The 14,970-nt window shown below is 42.8% G+C and overlaps 1 pseudogene; it reads left to right on the forward strand.

Annotated features, from left to right (window-relative positions):
• The first annotated feature begins 1,986 nt into the window (after nt 1-1,986).
• On the forward strand, nt 1,987-10,278 carry LOC136479747 (probable cinnamyl alcohol dehydrogenase 1; annotated as a pseudogene).
• Nucleotides 10,279-14,970: the final 4,692 nt, after the last annotated feature.

A 14,970-nucleotide genomic window follows, 5' to 3' on the forward strand; every position in this document is an offset into this window, starting at 1 on the left:
TCGGGGGCGCCCAGCCCACCATGGCTGGAGGGCCCCTGTCACCCTACGCTATATAAAGAGGTGGGGGGCGGCGGCTCTAATCACGAGGTTGACCTGAGCCGAGCTCCCCACCGACACTCAAACCCTAATCCGATCTAAGAGGGGCGCAGCCAGTGATAGGAAGCCACCAGCCGCGCCGTCCCGCTCCGACGTCGGCAACTGCACCGACGTCTTCCCTGACCATCGCTGCCCATGCGCAGACGGCATCGACGAACCTGATGGAGGCCACTGGATCTTCCACCCCTGCGGTCTCAGGTTCGGTACCTTTTCCCCTTCTCTCCCTGTCTCTCTCTAGACTGTTCTAGATGTATTAGGATCTACCGTTTTACATGTTATACCGAATAGAACAGTCAAAGGCTAGATCTATGATCCTACAGTAATAACATTGGTACCAGAGTCACGGTTTAGGTATAGATTTGGCTTAAGGAAAAGAAATCCAGTGCGGTTTTAGAAAGTAGAAAGGGGCTTCGGCCGACAAAGGGTTCGGTTGAACCCTAACTTCGATCCTTTCGGATCTGAGAAAAGTTTTTGATTCGGATGAATGAAACTCTAACCCTAACCCTAGATCGGGTTCGGGAAAAGTGAAGAACAGATACAACCAAACCCTAGATCAGGTTTTGGGACAGAGATGATTACATGGTTTCATCTGGAAACCGAACATCAAACTCGTGAAGAAATCAATTCGGGGAAAAGATAAACTGTGCCATCCCTAACCCTAACCCTAATCGGGAAATCGGATGAAATCCGAACAAAACGAATCAAAGCGAAAGGGGAAGAAGGGGAACGGGGTGGCTTACGCTCGCCACCGTGCAGCGTTGCTGTCACGCTGGCACGCGGGGAAAAGAAAGGCCGGCCGGGGGCACTGCTCGCTGGGATCCGGCCACAGGGGCGCCGCGGCCAGGCCGCTCGACGGCGGCGCGCTCACCCGCTGGGGAGCGCGCACGCTGGCGAGGGGGCCGGCGACGGTGCCGGGGGCTCGCTGCTTGCTCTCGCCGTGGATTGCTCGCTCGCTCGGTGACTGACTGAGGAAAGAAGAGAGAGCAGTGAGGCGAAGAGAGAGAGCGAATGAAGAAATGAGTTAGGGTTTCGGCTCGGAGGCGCGCGGCGTCGGGTTTTATTCAGAGCGAAACGCGCGCGCGACCGTCCGATGCTGGATGAACGGCCAAGAGAGAATGGGCCAAGTCGCGGCCCAGGCGGGCGCGCGGACGGGCGGACTTTGCCGGCCCAGGCCCAGGTTGCGGCCTGGGTGCGGCCTGTGCGCGCGAAAAGAAAAGGGCCGAGCCATTTTCTGCGGTTTTGGGCCAAAACAGAGAAGATTGAGTCCGGTTTTGCATTTTTCTTTTTCCAGAAAATTAAAAAATGGAAATTGGCTCAAAAGAAAATAGAAAAAATATTTTTCCCTGTGGGCAAAATTCATCAAATTGAATGTTTTTCCGCTGCGTATTTAAAGATACAATTTTCATTATTAAATTCGAACCAACGGGAGAATTTAATTTTGAAAATGGATATGTTTTAATTGATTATAATATTGTTATTATTCTGACCAACGTTGATTAATGGCAATATTATAATGTTTTTGTCTTGCATTAATTCTATTTCTGCCCAATGGTGATGTAGAATTAGTGTAGAGAACAGTTGTATGTTTTAATTTTAACCAACATTGGAAATAAGGCATGCAATTGTTATTGTTATTATTTATGTTCTCACAACATTTGAATTGTGTTTTTAGGAGGATACAACTTGATGAGTTGTATCAAAGAGATCCTCACTCTAAAAGGTGATAACTACATTAAGTGGAAGAAAAAGATAGACCTAGCTTTCATCCTCGCTGAGGTGGACTGGGTAGTCACCACACCGTGTCCCACAGAGCCTGTGGCACCGGTGAGGGAGACAAACGAGGCTGATGCCGCCTGGGCAACCAGAAAGAGGGATTTTACATCCCAAAGAATGTCCTCTGACCTTAAGCATAGGAAATGGGTCACTGCCAACAAGAAGTGTTTGGCAGTGATAAAGAACACGATTGAGCCTGCTATTGTGGGCTCAATCCCAGAGTGTGACACAGTCACTGAGTATCTCGAAAGAATAAAGAGTCAGTTCACTGGCTCTTCAAAGACATATGCTACCCAGCTGATAAAGCAGCTGGTGACAAAGAGATACTCAGGTAATGGTGGTATTAGAGAGCACATATTGAGGATGAGCCATTTGGCATCCAAGCTCAAACCAATGGATCTGGCTCTCAAGGTTGAGTTCCTTATTCATCTGGTTTTTGCTTCCTTGCCAAAAGAGTTTGACACTTTTGTTGTCAACTGTAACATTCAGCCCAAGAAATGGGACATGGAGAGGCTCATGGCTATGTGTGTGCAAGAGGAGGAGAGAATGCAAGCTGCCAATGGTGGCACTATTAATTATCTAAAAGATAATAAGAAAAAGAATACAAACTTCTTCTCAAAGTCAAAGGGAAAGGGTCCCATGCTGCATCAGCCTCAGCAAAACCAGTTCACAGTAGAGAAAGACCAATGTCTCTATTGTAAAAAGACGGGACATTATAAGAAAATTGTCTCTATTACCTAAAGATGATTATGGCAAATAAAGGTGCGAACATTATTACGTTCATTAATGAATCCCTGTATGTACAATATTCGAAATCTACTTGGTGGATTGACTCAGGTGCAACTGTTCTTGTTGCTAATTCTTTACAGGGATTCCATTCGACGAGGACTACGGAAAGAAGCGAAAGACACGTTAAAGTCGCAAATGGAGTCCAAGCAGAAGTTGAAGCCGTTGGCGATGTTTCTTTAGAGCTTGCTGATGGTTTCAAACTTATACTTAGAGATGTTCTTTATGTTCCCTCCCTACAGAGAAATTTGATTAGTGTGTCATGTTTGGACAACGATGGTTATGATTGCTATTTTGGAAATGGCAAATGTAAGATAACATTTAATGATGCATGTGTTGGTATTGCTATCTTACAGAATGAACTTTATTTGTTATCACTAAGTGATGATGTAAATGTTGTATGCGATAATGGGAACGTTGCGTGCGACAATGTGAATGTATCCTCGTATATGGATGTAAACAGAAAACGAAAGAGAGCTCACAATGCATTGTCAAAATTATGGCACTGTCGCTTAGGCCATATTTCGAGGGGGAGAATAGAAAGACTAGTTAAGAATGACATTCTTCCTCCATTAGAGCTCTCAAACTTAGAACAATGCAGAGATTGCATAAAAGGAAAGTATGTAAAGAAAATTAAGAAAGATGCCAAACGAAGCGCAGGAATTCTACAGATCATTCACACAGACATCTGTGATCCATTTTCTATAAAGAGTGTGGATGGTTATGATTCATTCATAACATTCACAGATGATTACTCCCGTTATGGCTATATTTATCCAATCAAAGAGAGAACATAAGCATTGGATAAATTTAAGATATTTAAGGCAGAAGTTGAAAACCAACATAATTTAAAGATAAAGATAGTCAGGTCTGACCGTGGGGGGGAGTACTACGGTCGGCATACCCCATATGGCCAAGTTCCTAGACCTTTTGCAAGGTTCTTACAGGAGAATGGCATAGTAGCACAGTATTCAACACCGGGCGAACCTCAGCAGAATGGAGTAGCTGAGAGACGTAACCGTACCCTGATGGATATGGTGTGTAGTATGATAAGTTACTCCACTTTACCGATGAGTCTGTGGATGGAGGCGTTAAAAACTGCCATTCATATTCTCAATAGAGTACCAAGTAAGTCGGTGCCCAAAACACCATATGAGTTGTGGACAGGAAGAGTACCCTCACTTAACCACTTGCGTGTGTGGGGGAGCCATGCTAAGGCTAAAGTTTTTAACCCAAACATTGGGAAGCTAGATCCCAAAATAGTGAGTTGCCATTTCATTGGGTACCCAGAAAAGTCAAAAGGTTTCCATTTCTACTGTCCAGATAGACATACAAAGTTTGTGGAAACGAGACACGCTGTCTTCCTAGAGGATGAAATGATGAGAGGGAGCATGGTAACTCGAGAAATTGACCTTGAAGAGAAGCGGGTGTATGCACCCACTCCGATAATTCATGAGCCATTTTTCTCACTACCTGCTGTTGCTGCACCGACAGTACAAGACACTGTGGTGCCAGCACCTGTTGTTATCCCGCCTGTGGCAACAATGAATGATGATGGGGAACCTGTTCCTCAAGATCCTATAGAACCTATTGCCACACATGAGGGGGAGCAACAACAGCCTCAAACAGAAAATGTGCCAAATGAGGAGGCCCCTAGAAGGTCTCAAAGAGTTAGAAAATCAGCTATTCCTGCTGATTATGAAGTGTACAACACTGAAGAATTTCAAATGGAGGATGATCCCACCTCATTTGAAGAAGCCATGAAAAGTGATCATTCATCAAAGTGGCTTGAGGCCATGGAAGATGAAATGAGATCAATGAATGCAAATAAAGTTTGGGATTTGGAGATAATTCCTAAAGGAGCCAAAACAGTAGGCTGTAAATGGGTCTACAAAACAAAACTTGACTCTCAAGGGAATATAGAGAGATATAAAGCCCGACTTGTGGCAAAATGCTTTACACAAAGAGAAGGGATTGATTACAATGAGACATTTTCTCTAGTCTCATGTAAGGATTCCTTCAGAATCATAATGGCATTAGTGGCACATTATGATTTAGAATTACATAAGATGGATGTAAAGACGGCATTTCTCAACGGAGACTTAGAGGAAAATGTTTACATGGCACAACCGAAAGGTTTTGTCATGGAAGGAAAAGAATGTTTGGGATGCCGCCTAAAGAAATTCATTTATGGATTAAAACAAGCTTCAAGACAGTGGTACTTGAAGTTTGATCAGACAATAAAGAATTTTGGGTTTAAAGATAATGTGGAGGACAATTGTGTCTACGCAAAGTTTAAGAATGGGAAATTTATCTTCCTTGTCCTGTATGTGGATGATATCTTACTTGCTAGTAGTGATGTCAGTCTACTACTAGAAACAAAGAAGTTTTTGTCCTCAAAATTTGATATGAAAGATCTTGGTGAATCTTCATTCGTTCTAGGGATTGAGATTCACCGAGATAGAAGTAAAGGGGTATTAGGACTGTCACAAAAGGCATACATAGAAAAAGTCTTAAAGAAATTCAGTATGCACAAATGTAGTCCCTCACTTGCTCCTATAGTCAAGGGCAACAGATATGGGGATTTTCAATGCCCCAAGAACCAATATGAGATCGATCAAATGAAAGTGGTTCCATATGCTTCAGCTGTCGGAAGCTTGCAATATGATCAAGTGTGCACGCGCCCTGACTTGGCATTTGTTACCGGGTTACTTGGTAGATTCCAGAGCAATCCTGGAATAGAACACTGGAAATTGGTAAAGAAAGTCTTGCGTTATTTGCAAGGAACGAAAGGCCTCATGATGACGTATAGAAGATCTGATTCACTCCATATAGTTGGATATTCATATTCTGATTATGTGGGAGATAATAGAAAATTCACGTCTGGATATGTATTCACTCTCGCAGGGGGAGCTATTTCATGGAAAAGCTCAAAGCAAACCGTCACTACATCATCCACAATGTATGCCGAGTTTGTAGCGTGTTATGAGGCAACGGGGCAGGTGAACTGGCTAAAAAAGTTCATACCCGGTTTAAAGGTGGTTGACGACATCTATAGACCACTAAAGTTATACTGCGTTAATAATCCTGCAGTACAGTATGCTCACAACAATAAGTCAAGTGGTGCTGCCAAACACATTGACATAAAGTATTATGTTGTGAAAGATAAAGTCCGGGATCAGACTATAAGTCTCGAGCATATAAGTACAGTAAAGATGCTCGCGGATCCGCTTACAAAAGGCTTACCACCCAACGTGTTCAGAGAACATGTAGCCGGCATGGGTTTAAGGGAAAGCCTATGACTCCTAGACAAAAGAAGGTCCAAAGATAAGTATCTATTTCAGAACAGAATAGTGTGTTGTAGCTGTTAAATCTATCGGCAATGGACCGTGATGATGAGACATGCTCTATGCGCTAATCTGTAATGGAATGAACAAAAGTAAATGAAAGTGAAAAGATGGAAAGAGATCAAGGGGGAGATTGTTAGTTTGATCTCTAACCTAACTGGACCCAACGGCCCAGTTGGGCCTTTGATCTGCGTCCTGATCGGGGGCGCCCAGCCCACCATGGCTGGAGGGCCCCTGTCACCCTGCGCTATATAAAGAGGTGGGGGCGGCAGCTCTAATCACGAGGTTGACCTGAGCCGAGCTCCCCACCGACACTCAAACCCTAATCCGATCTAAGAGGTGCGCAGCCAGTGACGGGAAGCCACCAGCCGCGCCGCCCCGCTCCGACGTCGGCAACTGCACCGACGTCTTCCCCGACCATCGCTGCCCGTGCGCAGACGGCATCGACGAACCTGATGGAGGCCACTGGATCTTCCACCCCTGCGGTCTCAGGTTCGGTACCTTTTCCCCTTCTCTCCCTGTCTCTCTCTAGACTGTTCTAGATGTATTAGGATCTACCGTTTTACATGTTATACCGAATAGAACAGTCAAAGGCTAGATCTATGATCCTACAGTAATAACACAAGCTACATATATCAAAGTCAAGCAGTTGTTCTTTTGGCACGGCATGAAGAATGATATCTTGGCATTTGTTCAATCCTGTTCGGTATGCCTTCAGTCTAAGCCCGATCGCGCCCGTTACCTCGGTCTGCTCCAACCGCTACCAGTCCCATTAGCTTCCTGGGAAGTCGTATCACTGGACTTCATTGAAGGTTCGCCTCAGTCCGGTTCTTACAATGCCATCTTGGTTGTCATTGACAAATTTTCGAAGTTTTCCCAATTCATTCCGCTGCGTCACCCCTTCATCGCTGCCACTATGGCTCGTACCTTCATGGATCAAAATTTATCGGTTGCACGGGCTTCCCAAGGCAATAATCTCTGACCATTATCACATCTTTACCAGTCATCTATGGCAGTCGCTGTTCAAAGCTGCAGGGTCTGACCTCCGCCTCAGTTCGGCATACCATCCGCAGACGGATGGGCAAACCGAGCGTGTCAACCAGTGTGTTGAGACGTTTTTGTGCTGCTTCGTCCACGCGTGTCCAGGTCAGTGGAGCTGATGGCTGCCTTAGGCAGATTTCTGGTATAATACCTCGACTCATTCAGCTCTCAGGCGATCTCCTTTTGAGGTACACTATGGCTTCCCTCCACACCTCCTTGCCTTGGACCTCCATTCTGTGGCACCCGTTCCAGAGTTACATCAATGGATGGCTGATCGTGAGATGATGAAAGACTTGATCAAGCAGCACCTGCTCCGCCCTCGGGCCTGTATGAAGGGGCAGGCAGACAAGGGTCGCTTAGAGCGTACCTTTGCTGTTGGTGATATGGTGTACTTGAAGCTCCAGCCGTACATACAGTCTTCCTTGGTTCGCCGTTCTAACAACAAACTTTCCTTCCAGTTCTTCGGCCCTTTCCAGATTCTGGAGAAGATTGGGGCTATTGCTTACAAGCTCTTGCTTCCACCGGGCGCCGCTATTCACCTGGTCTTCCATGTTTCCCAGCTACGCTTATCTCCGGGCGCTCAACAGGTATCCACCACTATTCCTTCGGCCTTGCAGTGCTTCTAGGTGCTTGTTCGTGTGTTAAAGCGTCGTAGGACCTCTAGTGATCAACCGACAGAGTAGGGTCTAATCCAATGGTCTCATATGCCGCCTGAGCTATCCACCTAGGAGCCGTTGATCCAGCTGCGCTAGATCAGGACCGCGGATGCCGCTTGCGGCGGCCGCCGAGGAGGCTCCGTGATCTTCCCCGTCGAATCCATTGCCACCGCGATGTGGCAATCGGAGTAGAAGAGCGCAGATTCATGCGGATTTTGGAGGGGAGTGAGTAGATCACAATGTTCTCTCTCCGTTATTTTTTTTGAATTTTGCTATATTTCTGTCAACAGATTTCTTTGTCTTTTATCTGTTGAATTTTGGACCATCGATTTGCTTTGAGATCCGTGCCATCTATTGGGTGTTAATGGGTCCGTTGTTTGTTATTCGGGTCCAGCACTGGAGAGCGCACCCGCTAGCAGCGAACGGACCCGTCAGACCCATCGACTCAAACTTCTCCAGTGGGTGAGACCGGCTGCAACATTTCCGGGCACGACGCCCACCTACCGAAGGCCGCGGCAGGGCAGTCCTCCATGGCCGCGGCCGTCGAGGGCCCATGCGAGGTCTCCCGAGCGGCTGTGCGGGTTGCGACCGGACGAGGTCCCCGAGCGGCGGCACAGTGTCGTTAGTGGCTATTTTTAAATGAGCACATCAAGTGTTGAACAAGTAGTGCATGTATTTTTGCTTGTGGTGTGTCAATCAAACTAACTAAATCGTGAAATTTGCACGGCGCGTGTTGCTTTATACGGGCGTGTGCAGTCCATTGTCGCTTGTCTTTTCTGCAGCTAGCTTATTGGATTCATTTTCAGAACTCCTTCTTATTGGAGCTACTATGTGTATGATAATTTTCAGAGCAGTACAAGGCAGCGACATTTCATTGAAGATCATATACTGTGGAGTCTGTTATGTTGACGTCAATTGGACACAAAATAAGCATAATGATTCGCGATATACTTTGGTTCCTAGGTAAGTTTCTTCAGAGCAATATATACATTGAATCCCTCGGAGGAAAAAAAAAGAACATCATAGTTAGGTGTACTGATTAAGTGATGCTCATTGTCTAAAAGTGGTGTTTGTACTATATATTAATTTGTGCAGGCACGAGATAGCTAGGGTTGTAACTAAGGTTGGTACAGAAGTCAAAGACTTTAAAGTGGGTGACCATGTAGGTGTGGGAACCTATGTGAACTCATGCCAGGATTGTAAGAACTGCAACAGCTCTCTAGAGAACTATTGCCCAAAATCAGTTTTTACTTACAACGGAACTGATAGTGATGGAACTATATAACAAAGGGGGACTACTCCACTCACATTGTAGTCCATGAAAGGTAAGACGGTACCATTTTAGTTGGATGTGCAAACAATAATTTTTTTTATTGATAAAAGGTAATTTTAGGGATGAAAATATACTCCAAGTTTACTTTGTTCCACTGTAATTTCATATGCCTATGTAATCATACTGTGTAGTCTCTTATGGGAGGTGAGTAAAATTTGTGTTATTGTTGTCCAACCATTTTTATCGAAATCAGTAAATGATGAAAGAATAATATATATGGCCCATATAAGTTATACCTTGATCCTGGTTCAATACAACTTTTCTATAAGGTAAAATTTTCTGTTGATTATTAATTGACATTTTAGGTATTGCTTCAAAAATACCCGATGGCTACCCTTTGGCAAAGGCAGCACCTCTTCTATGTGCTGGAGTCACTGTTTATACTCCAATGGTGCGACACAACATGAACCAACATGGAAAGTCACTAGGAGTCATTGGACTCGGTGGTCTGGGTCACATGGCAGTGAAATTTGGTAAAGCCTTTGGTCTCAAGGTCACAGTTTTCAGTACAAGTGAATCAAAGAGAGAAGAAGCCATTAGCCTCCTTGGAGCAGTTGTCATCACACACACAACAGATGGAGGTATTGCACATTGCACAGTATCAACATACCTAGTACTTGATAGTTCCAAAATATGAGACAATTTAGTTTTGTACTTTTGTCTTAAGTCAAACTTCTCGAATCTTGATCAAAATTATGACCATGGACAGTTTCTTATGCTGAAAATAAAGATACGTTTGCAAAATAATGTTTGTTCTGTTAACCTGAAAACTGATCGTGACTATATGATCTCTTGCTTTTGCAGTCCCTGAAAAACTCCCTGCACTTCATAGTTGAGACTGCTTCTGGTGACCACCCATTTGATCCATATCTCTCACTCCTTAAAGTTGGTGGTGTGATGACAATAGTGTGCTTTCCAGGTGAGATCAAAATGCACCCTGCAAGCCTCAATTGTTGTAGTTCTCTGTCCTGACACTTGTGTAGTGAAAATATATAAATGTGGTAACAAAAGCAAAATCATTTAGATTTAACCTAAACTTCTTTTTATAGGTGGGCAGACCTTGTCTGGTAGTATTGTTGGGGGTACAAAAGATATCCAAGAAATGGTCAACTTTTGTGCAGAGAACAAAATCTATCCAGAGATTGAGATCATCAAGAAGGATTATATCAACGAGGCTCTCGTGAGGCTTGTTAATCGAGATCTGAAATACCGTTTTGTAATCGACATCGAGAACTCTTTCAAGTAGCATGCTCATTCACATGCTCTCGTCTTTTTGTCAATGTATGAGAGCAATCACAATGTGACTCATTCCAAATAAAGTGTAAACATGATAAATAATAGGGGGAAATAAGTATGTTTGTGATGATAAAGTCGCTCTATAAATAAGGCACTGATGTGTTCCACTTCCACAATACCTCCTAGTCCTAGTTTTGCTGCTTGCTCTGATAAATAAGAGCTTACAAGTCTGCCTGCAATGCCCAAATGAGCAGTAGTGCTCTTTTACATGCAACAGTTTGAGTCCAACTAGAACACTGTCGCACATGTCTATCAAAAAAATTGCTATGTTTTTATTCACTCATATCCTTTTTCTTTTAAGAAAACATCTAGTAGAAAAATGAATGGAATGTTCCAAATTCCAAATTACACCTCCTTTTCGCACATGGCAATCTCATGTTGTTTCAACCTTAGTTTCACACTTCTGACGTGAAATATGAAATACAACAGATAGAATTTAAAATACTATTGGTAGACATGATTTTTTTTCTAGTATGATAGCGAGGTCCATGGACATACTAGTTTTGATAAACTACAAATGGTTTTTTAACCGCAATATGATCATCTAGTCGTTGAACCTAGATTTACCGACAACACTGTCATCCCTCGAGCAATTGGCCACCTCTAGCAATTGGCCATCCCTCTAACAATTTACCGACAACAATATGCCATCTCTTAATCTTGGAATCAGGATTCTCTCATTTGGATTAGTTCTCATCAACCAATGCAAAGGAATCAGAATCCCTAGATCATTGTCCAATCACCTTGAAATTGATTCCAATTCCACCCGCATGGCTTCCACACCGGTCAAGCAAACCAAGAATCGGTGCACGTTGCACTGGCACGATGGCACCCACATGGCCACATCAGTGTCGGTCACCCCTTCCCTAACACTCAATCAAGGCCACCATTGATGTGCTCGGTAGGCGCATTCGGTATTACCGAACCGATGGGTTCATTACTTCGGTTCCCACAGAAATTCGGTTCCTTGGAAAATATGTAACGATCAATTCCTTCCAAAAATCGGTACCGAGGAAATTCGGTTTTGGTATTTTTGGTTCGGATTCGGTATTTACCGAAAAATACCGAACTGATAACATGGACATGTAATCACTACCGGAGACCGGCTCTTTGCTGAGTGTCAAGTCGTTTGCCGAGTGTTGTTTTTCGGGCACTCGGCAAAGACGTCTTTGCCGAGTGTTTTTTTTTGACACTCGGCAAAGAAGCTCTTTGCCGAGTGTTTTTTTTTACACTCGGCAAAGAAGCTCTTTGCCGAGTGTTTTTTTTTTACACTCGGCAAACAAGCTTGTTTGCCGAGTGTTTTTTTTTACACTCGGCAAAGAAAATTTCAAAGCACATTTTGAAGCAGTAAATTAATTCAAATGAAAAAGTTTTCAACTACAAAGTTGTATAACTCATCAAGATGTACAATGTTTGTTTTGGTCTTTTCTTCATATGAAAAAGTGAAAGTAAATTTGTTCACAAATCTAACATATCTCTCTGGTAGTTTATGAAACTACAAGAGAGATATATAAGATTTGTGAACAATGTTAGAACGACCATGTCGGATGAACAGATGACCAAACAACCAAAATAAACTTTGTAGATCTCGAAAAGTTATGAAACTTTGTAATTGGCAACTTTTTTATTTGAAATCATCTTGTCATGCAAAACTGTGTTTAAATTTCAAAATTTTAAAATTCGAACTTTTCAAACGACCTCGGATGGAAAAACAACCAAAACAAACTTTGTAGATCTCGAAAAGTTATGAAACATTGTAGTTGGCAACTTTTTGATTTGAAATCATCTTGTCATGCAAAACTGTATTTGAATTTCAAAATTTTAAAATTCAAACTTTTCAAACGACCTCGGATGGAAAAACAACCAAAATAAACTTTGTAGATCTCGAAAAGTTATGAAACATTGTAGTTGGTAACTTTTTGATTTGAAATCATCTTGTCATGCAAAACTGCATTTGAATTTCAAAATTTTAAAATTCAAATTTTGTAAACGACCTCGGATGGAAAAACTTCCTAAACTAAAAGTGTAGATCTCAAAAAGTTATGAAACTTTGTAGTTTACAACTTTTTTATTTGAATTCGTTTAGGGCCTCAAATAAGCAATTTACATTCGGTTTAGTATAATATATTAGGAACTAAAACGAAATCCAAACACAAATGAAAGCGTGGTGTAGTGGTAGAGGAGGTTTGCTGGCAGGGGGAGGTCGCGGGTTCGATTCCCTTCGGCCGTGTTGTCGTGATTTGACGCGAAAAATTGTGGAGATGGGCGTAGGCACTGGCCAGTGGGGGCCTCCTCCAATAAAAAAAAAATTCTATTTTTTTTTGGTAAAAATTTCTATTTTTTCGGGTTTTTATCGGTTCCAACTTTGCCGAGTGTCGGGCACTCGGCAAAGACTTTGCCGAGTGCCCGATAAAAAACACTCGGCAAAGTTGGCTTTGCCGTCACTTTTTTTGGCGAGTGTTGTTCGCCGAATGTTACACTCGGCGAACCATTTGCCGAGTGTTTTATGTCTTTTGCCGAATGTTTCGGGCACTCGGCAAACTCAGGGAGTCCGGTAGTGAATAGCAGGTTCAAACGCTAATTTTGACATAATTTTGACATGATTTCATAGAAAATAATAGGGGTTGTTCGGCAGGACATATTTACGGTTGTTTTAATAATATTCTGTGAGAGAGATTGGGGCTACTGAAGCGCTGAAAAGCCGTTGAAACCAGCAGCCGAATAGCCCCATAGTGCCAAATACATACATATAAATGTCCACAAGACTATAGTAGAGTACCACAAATACATAATATAATAGTCTACAATAGTACTATCAATCATATAACAACACTCAAACTCAGCACATTTCACATAGCTTAGTAAATTCAGTTTTCCGAGGTCCTGGGAATTAGGAACCGAATAGGGTACCGAAAAAATCGGTTTTGGTATTTTCGGTTTGGTTCTCGGTATTTTTTGCCCAGGCCTAGTGCTCGGTGCTCATTAATGTTGCCATACCCATTTTATTTGAGTATGCACGGTGCTCCCATCCCTCACTTGCTTGTGGCCGTCCATAAGTCCATTGATGCGCTCCCTCCTACGTCCTCTCGACCGCCTTGCATCGACACCCCCTCAATTCGTCCCATTATTTGGAGATTTGCCGCTATAAATCAAACCAATTGGTCAGTTCTGAATCCAAGACAGTGGCACAAATCTAATATAGATAATCATTCGTCGACCCATTCCAGTCTGATTCTTGTCCTCAGTTTTGCTTTCGTAACCTCATCTTTGCATCCACCAGCTTTAGAAAGAATGCGCCAGTTTCAGAGTCAGAGATGAATGGTTCCAAAAAATATACCTCTTCTTTCACTGTTCGGGCTTGCAGTACTGAAATGCCGACATTTGCAATACAGAGGCATTATGTTCCATAGACAAGCTAACAAGAACGAAAGGAACCATCAATGCTACGCTACAGAACAAGCTGGGCTGCTTAAACTCTATGGCCACAAAGCAAAATCGAAGATTACAAGTTTTGGCTAAAAATGACGTACATTAAGAATAGTGTGCTTACGGGTATCATGGCCAAATACAAATTCAGCTGGCCACACAGTAATGAACGGTGCAGGAGAGCTCCAACCGCTGGTTAAGCTATATCTTTAAATGCATTAAGCAGAACTTACTGAGTATAGCTCAAATCTAAACTGGCAACGACTTACACTTCCACCAGTTTAGACTTAACCTAGAGTTCTATACATGACTGGGATGATTAACCTAACATGATAAATCCTCATCAATATTCATAGTATATGATAAGTTGATAATATAACATATAGTCCTTTTTTCCTAGATGAAAAACACATTCATGTAAAACACATTAAGACCTCATTCCACATTCCCACTGATATGCTCCAACAAGATTTTTTTCCCAACCATGGGTGACCACAGTGCTTTGTTAAAAGGGTCCACAGGAGGTTTAAAGGATCAGTAGTATCCCTCCAAACATGTGACATGCTGGGAAAAGATTTAAGTAGTTAACAGCAAAGCGGCTTAGAGGCCTGCCAAATAGAAATAGCTAATGCACCGAAAAGAGTTAACACCTAACATAGCTGCAACCAGCAGATACTTCAGAAATCACTTCATTCTACTAGTACAAACCACCCATGTACTGATCTACCGCCAATCCAGAATCCCTCAGTACCAGTGCTGCAGAATGAGCCTGTGCGGCTGTGCCTTCATGACTTGTTCCTGGCCCAATCTAGCACCTTGCTCTGACAAGATTAAGTACAAACATAAATAGGAACAGATCAGACAACACTGCTACATGCAGTACTTGACAGATTGATAATAGCAAGCCAGTAAGGTTTGTCTACATAAAAAACAACCGTAGAGAAATGTCACAGGGGTTTGACCTTGAGTCGTTTTCCCTTTTTCCCACATACTTAGCATGGAAAAAAGGAAAGAAAAAACACATGAAAAAAGTGGACATGTGAACAGTCCTGAACAAAAATTAACGGTGAACTCTGTTTCTAGAGTGGAGTTAGAAATGTCCTGGAAAAGCTAATGTATCTTTACATAAAGATACCTCAACTGACTACCATGATGTAAAATCAGATCGCTTCCCAGGAAGTAATCTAAATCATTAGTGCAGTACTGACTAATTTTG

The sequence above is a fragment of the Miscanthus floridulus genome, chromosome 9 (genome assembly GCF_019320115.1).
Source record: "Miscanthus floridulus cultivar M001 chromosome 9, ASM1932011v1, whole genome shotgun sequence".
Taxonomy (NCBI): domain Eukaryota; kingdom Viridiplantae; phylum Streptophyta; class Magnoliopsida; order Poales; family Poaceae; genus Miscanthus; species Miscanthus floridulus.